This window comes from Physella acuta, unplaced genomic scaffold, assembly GCF_028476545.2.
Source record: "Physella acuta isolate Inbredline_101_S28 unplaced genomic scaffold, ASM2847654v3 ptg001065l, whole genome shotgun sequence".
Lineage (NCBI taxonomy): Eukaryota > Metazoa > Mollusca > Gastropoda > Physidae > Physella > Physella acuta.
Genome location: NW_026732582.1, coordinates 58,342 through 65,000, shown reverse-complemented (window position 1 = coordinate 65,000; position 6,659 = coordinate 58,342). Strand labels below are relative to the sequence as shown.

The 6,659-nt window shown below is 33.7% G+C and overlaps 1 protein-coding gene across 1 annotated transcript in view; it reads right to left on the bottom strand.

Annotated features, from left to right (window-relative positions):
- LOC131955395 (cell death abnormality protein 1) overlaps positions 1–3,928 on the bottom strand; it is an 18,493-nt gene extending 14,565 nt beyond the window's left edge. The window contains exon 1 of the mRNA XM_059319520.1: positions 3,821–3,928. The gene's annotated coding sequence lies outside the window, so the exon portion shown is untranslated. The remainder of the gene's footprint in view (positions 1–3,820) is intronic.
- Between the last annotated feature and the right edge of the window lie 2,731 nt (positions 3,929–6,659).

The window sequence follows — 6,659 nt, the reverse complement described above, 5'->3', positions numbered from 1 at the left end:
AGTGCAGCTGATCTGCTTCTAAATTTAACTAAACTTAGTCTAGTATCAGATACATATTATTAGACACATAGTAGGCAGGCCTAAGTAATTTATAGAAGCCTTCTAGAATAAAAAAGCAACCTTTTTTAAAATTAAATTTAAGGAGCGTATTCTAGATCTAAGTCTAATATTTAATAACACAATCTCTTTCAATTTCATATAATTTTGTTTGCTAGATAAAATTATTACAATCTATAGCTAGATTCAAGATCTTTGAGACAATTACATTCTTTATTATTAGACCTAATTTTTTTAAATTAATTATTGGCGTATTTTGAATCAAATATAGATCTAATTTTTTTAATTACATTAAATTAATTTTGTAGTTAAATTTTATTAAATAAGTAGATTCTAGATTATATGTCTGCCTTGCAGAGCCAGTCACTCAAAATCTAGATCTAATTTCGTTGGCAACATGATTAGATTTAGAGGTAAATTTTAGATCTAAATATTAAATAAATATTCCAATTAAATTTTATTAATAAATTTCAATTTGGTCTATTATTATATTGTGAAGGCCGAGCGCATTTGTTTTATCATCAGATGTCTTATGTTAAAAATTCATAAAAACGTTTTAATAACAAGCTTTTATGTAATAATGCACTAAAAAGTAGAAAATAAATTATAGACTACTGATAAAATAACTATAAATAATTGTTTGCATGCACTCCGTAAATGGCTAGGTCGTTTGGAAATACTTTCGGTTTGACCAGGGGTAAAAAGTGACCGCGAAAAAAATTCTCTTTATATGAGCTATATAACTGAAAACAAAACTATTGCCTAACGACCCCCCCCCCCCTTGATACTTTGTCAGCTGTTAGAAGAAAGCATGGTTGCCATAAAAAAAACTCGGCATATCTGGTAAAACTTCGTAAAGTGGTCAAAACTGACCGTCGTATTTCCTATATAATATTTCTATTTTTTGGGGGAAAACAGGGTAATTACAACAGAAATTTTATGGTAGTTAACCTCTGTTCATCTGGCTAATTAGATAAATGCCAAGGCCGTATGGAAATACAGTTGGTCAGACTCTAAACCCTCGATGAGTGCTACAAAATGACCGCGAATAAAATTCTTCTTATATGAGCTATATATTAAAACAATTGCCGAATGATCCCCCTAATATTTTGTGAGGTCGTAGTCCGACCCTGGGGGATAACAAGAAAACATTATTCCCTTCGGAAAAAGCCCTAAGGGCCGTTAGATTTGTAGAGATGCCGTATTTTCTTATATAAACAATAGTTTGTGAAAAGTAAACATACTACGTCATTTGGTCTATTTACAAGAAAGGTAACTTTTTAAAGTAATATTTTTAAAATTCTTTTTATATTATTTTCAACAAAAACTGAAAAGTACAAATTATATCATTCGTTTAAATAAGAATTTCGTTATAAATAAAATTATGTATCGTAAATTAATTGTAAAACATTAATTTTAAAAGTTTATTTAAAATAAAACGCGAGTTATACTATTAGGGAAACCTTTACTGTTCTAATCACTTTCCGAGATATTAATTTGTGAACATATTAGCACTTCCACATGAAGTCACTCAAACTTATTAAACTTCAGCACTCTACTTAAATAACAGCCAATCACCAATTAATTAATCATTGAAATCTAAAATGGTTTTTTTTTTGAAAACCTAAGCGAAGCTAGGCAGTATGCCTAGTCTATATCTAACGCATAGTGCTCGGGTGCCATTGATATTTTGTGAGGTGGTAGAAGATCGCCTAGGGGTGTCATAAAAAACAGCATATCTGGGAAAACTTTGTAAAGTGGTCAAAACTGAACAGTCGTATTTCCTTGTATAATCTTTATTTTTTATGGGGAAAACAGGGGGCAATTTCAACTATGATTTTAGGGTAATTACCCTCTGAACACCTTGCTAATTTTTTGCATGCTCCTAGATCAGGGGTCGGCAACCTGCGGCTCGCGAGCCGCATGCGGTTCTTTTGATGTCAAGATGCGGCTCTTCAACCCCATGCACAAATATTAATAATTATTTCAATTTATTCTTGAAACTCATAAAATTATTATCGGGACTTGGGTTTACCTACACTGCCGCCACGAGGCGTGCTGTATGAAAGCATTGAGTGTAAGTTTATAACTCACCGTAATATTACCGTTAATCACTCACCGTCTAAGTGTCGTGGGCGGAAAGTGGCGCTATCTTGAACCCGATTACACTATCGCAGTGGTGTCGAGTACAGCCCCTAGCACGGTTTTATCATCGAATGTCGTGTGCCGCATTATCAATATTGTAGGGTGCTTCTTAAAACTAACGTAGGCGCGTAGTGCTCGCGGGATAGCCCTGGGCGCCAAACCGCACTCTGCAGAGACGCCGGAGGACGCGAGTGAATCGATTTAGTGAGCGACTATAGCAACTCGTTGAATCCAAAGCCTTTCGCGGATGCCAAGTGTTAACATAGCCGCTCAGGAACTCTGAGAGTCAAACCGTGTATTGACAAAAATCTAAATCTCCCGGGCGCTGCCCATAGACATTGTTTTTTTCGCAGAAATCTTCTCGGGATTATATCATCTACTCTAGAAAGTTTCATGGCCCTCGGAAAAACGGTGTCGAACCTTATCCGATTTTTATTTTTTTTACATACCGCACCCTCACGGGGCGCCGCCATTGCGAAATTTAAAAAAAAAATAATTTTTTTTTGTTTGCAGAAACCTCCCCTGACCTGATCTAAAGTTCGATGACGATCAGATGAACGGTGTCAATCTGCAATCGACTTTTACTTTTATAAATCGAATCGCTTCCTGTCGGGGCGCCACCCCAGCGAATTTAACATTTTATTTACGCAGATACCTCCCTAGGAGTATTCTCAACAACTTCCTAAAATTTCATGGCGATCGGATGAAAGGTGTAGTAATTAATAAAAGACAGACACACACATACATACATTGCTTTATATAAATAAATGTATGTATATATATATAGATATATATATATATATATATATATATATATATATATATATATATATATATATATATATATATATATATATATATATATATATATATATATATATATATATATATATATATATATATATATACCTAATCCAAATCAAATATCACAATATTGAAATAAAAATGTTAGTGGCTCTTTGAAAGCTGAGAAATTAAGTAAATGGTAACTTTTGGCTCTTCCGTCTCAAAAGGATGTCCTAGATGGATGTCTAGGCCGTATTGAAAAACTGTCGGTTTGACTCAAAGCCCTCGACGAGTGCTAAAAAATGACCGCGAATAAAATTATATTTCTATGAGCTATATATCAAAAAATCTTTTGCCGAACGACCCCCCCCCCCCCCCTTGATATTTTGTGAGGTCGTAGAAGAACGTCTTGGGGTGTCAGAAAAAACTCGCCATATCCGGTAACAAATCTAGAAATGGGTAAAAACTGACCAGTGGTATTTTTCAATATAATCTTTGTATTTTATGGGGAAAACAGAAGGTAATTTCAACAAAGATTTTGGGGCAATTATGTATAAAAAAAAAATTTTATAATACGTACTGGTAGCGTTTGTTTTTTAATTTGTGTCGGATTTTTAGCTATAATTTGGTTTTTTCTTTGCTTTATCGCTAATATCGTTCAACGTGTTGTAAAGCACAATGCGTTTTGAGCAATAAATATTTTATAAATTATTTTCCTCAAACATGTTTAACATTAGACATATAGAGGCCAATTATTGACGTGTAACGAATTTTATTTCAATTTAAATGGAATAATCTCGTAATTCTACAATAGGATGCAAATATTACTCACCATATCTACAATTCCATTCGTGTCTATGGGGCACATAACATTCCTGAAGACCATCACAGTCTTTTTTCTGAAACGGGCAAGAACAGACGTGCTCACACTCCAGGCCAAAATGAAAGGGGGCACATAGGATGTCTGTTGTGGTAGACAAATAGGCAAGTTTAATGGCAAATGTCTGACCATTGTCAGCAACACACACTACTCAAAGATATTGTAATTATGTTTGTTAATTAAAGTTTCCCTTCCAAACTTGGCGGTGCATGAAATTTTATATATAAATATTATATAAAATTTTCAGTACTATATCAAGGTTTAGTGGAAATAATTCTACTTTTGGTTTTTCAAAAACCTAACTTGAGTACTGTTTAAGATAGATAAACGAAGTTTATCATATACATAAACGATTGAATTATCTGCCTTCGTTTAAATTTTGAGTAATTTCCGTCAACTACAAGTAATACTTTACGCTATTTCCGTTTTCTCATCAACAAAAAACGCATATAAAGTACTAATAATAATTCGCACTATTTTGCAGACATTGTTTGCTGCTCACTTTGTGTGTAATTTTTTTCTACGAGAATCTAATTTATTTTAAAAAGTTGAAATAATTAAAAATTGATTAAAACTCATGTCTATACCCAGAGTTGTCATCCCCCATAATATATATATATATATATATATATATATATATATATATATATATATATATATATATATATATATATATATATATATATATTCGATAAAGTTTAGGGGAGATAAATCCCGCTTTATGAGTTATGTAAACATCTTTATTAACTTTTTTTATATTCCGTGATTCATTATTTCGAAATGTGCATTTACAATCATTTATAGTAGACCGTTTACTAACACTCATATAGCACCGCAACGTTCACACCATAACCCCAACAATAAGCGCAGTAAACACACTCTGGACACAAGAACCACAGCTGCTTACTCGCCTCCGATAACCTCCACTTCACAAAACAGAATGGTTTGGTTACTGCGAACACGGATTTCCAATTCCGACACTTCTGCTTCATTATCAATGTTAGGTATAACCCACACTCGGCCGTAATATTTGAAATATAAACTATTCAGAAATTCCCAAACCCAACCGGAATTCTCTGCAAGCTTAATGCCAAGGTCAAGCGACTCTCTCGTTTTATCTGCAATAATCAAAAAAACTTACAATTACTGGGTCTAAAACGAGTGGGGGTTGTTTTTGTTTTAGATATTTTCCTCCTGGCTACATGAGGGGGGGGGGGGGGGACTTAAATTTATGGGGGGATGTGGAAAGTGTTAAAAGTACATATTTTCATGATATAGCTATATTTCGTTCAGAGGGAGCGCTAGTCGGTGAACTCCCCCCCCCCCCCCCCCCTCAAAGATGCCTCAGAGGATATAGGTGTGCTTTTTATGAAATTATGTTTTTAAAGAAAGATTATATAACCTAAATGCCGTAGAGGACAAAGTTGTGTATATAGTAGAAAATCTCATCTTTATTAATGCATGAGATGAGATTTCTATAAACAATAACTGTAAAGGACCAGATTCCCTCTAATAAAAGAAAAATCCAATTTTTTTTTGGCTGCGAATAAAGTAATGTTTTGAAATATTTTCTATTTTACTGTAACGAACTATGTTTTGTATTCCAGAAGGAATATCTCACCATTGTCGGTGTGGATGATGACGTTATTTATATATCTCACCATTGTCGGTGTGGATGATGACGATATTTATATATCTCACCATTGTCGGTGTGGATGATGACGTTATTTATATATCTCACCATTGTCGGTGTGGATGACGTTATTTATATATCTCACCATTGTCGGTGTGGATGATGACGTTATTTATATATCTCACCATTGTCGGTGTGGATGATGATGCTATTTATATAAGACGGTCTAGCCAAGGAAACTCTCCAGCTGCTAGAGTTCAAACAATTGGAGTTGCCTGTATCCCCATCCACTGTGATAGGGTCTGTTGCCTGCTGTTTTAGAGCCAGGTTTCTTCCTATGGTCAACACATATGGAATAACCAAGTTCTAGAAGTTAGGTTTGGATTGAAATGAAGATCAAAGTTAAGTTTAACTTTAATTTTTTATGTTTTCTAATTGATATTGTAGTGCTAATTCACAATGTTCTACGTTTCCATCAGTAGAAAAGAAAGTACAAAAGGAAAGTAAAACAAAAAGGAAAATTAAAGTTGATGGATCTACTTTTTACCGTCGTCATGGTAATAATGGCCGTAGAGAACGAAGACACCGGGTTTCCGTTTTTACAAAATTTCAGGGTTTTTTTAACTGCTCATACTTGTAATCGTTATTTTGTTTTTGTGTAATTCAACGAGACAGATCTTGTTTTAACAATGGGCGATTAGTTCTTGATATAAACTAGTCTTTATACATTTTTTGGCCTAATAGCTGAGAATATCGCGTAGAACATAAGGTGAATAAAAACGTTGATTTCCGTATTTAATACTATTTTGACAACACACCAATTTATTATGACAAATAGAACATTATATTACGTCCTATTAAACTAATTTCATGTATTTAAAACATTCATTGAATGAGTAAAAGATGTTGAGGGTTTGAGAGTATGTGTGTAGTGGAATTAATAAAATATTCTAAATGCGTGACTAAGCAAGTTAGGATGTGACGTGGGAGAGTATGTTTTGGTTGTTAAGGCAAATAGTTATAGACAGTCTGAGTCTTGTTCTTGTCGCTTGAGGGTGTAGAAGTCTTCGTTATGTACGTCGTCGATGTATTAAGATGTAGTCACGTAAACTATATCTAATTAAAGATGATAAATGTATCAAGGTCGTCCTGTCTTAT